Here is a 1,621-nt window from a genome sequence, read left to right on the forward strand (position 1 = left end):
TGGGCCTCAGAGGGGAGGAAGTGCATGCCAGTTGGCCCATGTGTGGCCATGGGTGGGACTGGAAAAGGCATCAGCTCCCTCTTGGGTCTGTGGGACTGGCAGCCTGGCCCCCAACCTTCAGGCCCTCCCTGGCCTGAAGGAGGGACCTTACTGGAAACCCACCCCCTTCCACTTGGAACTCCATCTGCCTCCTGCTGTTCATGGTGCCTGGGCTTGGCCTGACTTTGCTCTGAGATTGGAGCAGGTGCCAACAGCAGGGATAAGCCAGATGGTAGGGGCAGGCACTTTCGAGCCTGTGAGAGCAGAGTGGGGGAACTTTCTCAGACCCCAAGAGTGCAGGCATGCCTGAGGCTGTAGCCACAGTTTGGGCAGTTGCAGTCCCACCCAGGAGGGCAGGGCTCCTGCCTGCTGAGTGGAGCATGCAGCCCTGGTTATGCCTCCCTGCTGCAGCCGAGATGATGGCAGGCGAACTGGAGTGGCTGCCACCATCAATTGTATCACAATATAGTCAAAGAATGGATATGGCAAAATTTCCCAGACAGTCTATTAAGAGAGTTGCTTAATGACTCATTTGGACAATTTAAAATGTTATTTAAAAGGTAAATTAAAAGGATGCTGTTGTAGAAAGGAAAGGAAGATGCCTATGAATAATTAGAATAAAACTATATTTTAAGCATGCTGCTTCCAGCTATAACCCTATACACTATGTTGTTTATCTTTTTTCATTTCAGAAATAGTTAAAAAGCATCAGATAAGTAGATCTGCAAATGTCCTTAATTTTAGAAAATGATTTAAAAGCTATATCAGGTGAAGCAAATCCAGTACCTAAGTTTTAAGTATATTTCAGTCAGAAGTTGGGGGCAGGGGAAGTACTATTGAAGACAGGTGGCTTTAAGAAAATTCATGAAATAATATAAAATGCAAACAAGACAAAAATGTTAAAGATAAAAAATTAAAGTCTCATCTAATACATTCCTTGGTGATAGCCATTGTGATAAATTTTTCTAAAGGTTTTCATAGTGTATGTATGCATATATATAAAATTAATATAAATTTATATATAAGCTATATAGACTAATTTATATATTAATTATATTATATCTTCTATGTTAACATTTAATATATTAATATTCACTATATTATATATAATAAATTATATGTAATATATAATATATATAAAATTAACAACATAGCTCTTGCTAAGAAATATGTATACATACCGTAGAAAACTTTGTATATATCTGTGTATGTGTACTGTATATATATGTATACTATAGGTATGTGTGATAGGCATATATGTTATATATGTTATATATATACTGTAGGTATATAGATTTACTTTGCTATTTTTAATTGCTGAATATCAGTGCATTGTATTCATATACCACAATTGATTTAACTCATATCAAATTATGGATTGTTGAGTTGATTCTATTTTGCTAATATTGCAAAGAGTACAGTAATTTATATCTTTTAAGGTAAAGTGTTGCAATCTCATATCAGTATTTCTATGGGACAAAATAATACATTAGGAATTGTGATAAAGAATAAACATACTAAAAACAGTATTTATTGCTAAATTGTCCCTGGAAATTTATCAATTTACTTCATCATAGGAAGT

The sequence above is a fragment of the Symphalangus syndactylus genome, chromosome 1 (genome assembly GCF_028878055.3).
Source record: "Symphalangus syndactylus isolate Jambi chromosome 1, NHGRI_mSymSyn1-v2.1_pri, whole genome shotgun sequence".
Taxonomy (NCBI): Eukaryota; Metazoa; Chordata; class Mammalia; order Primates; family Hylobatidae; genus Symphalangus; species Symphalangus syndactylus.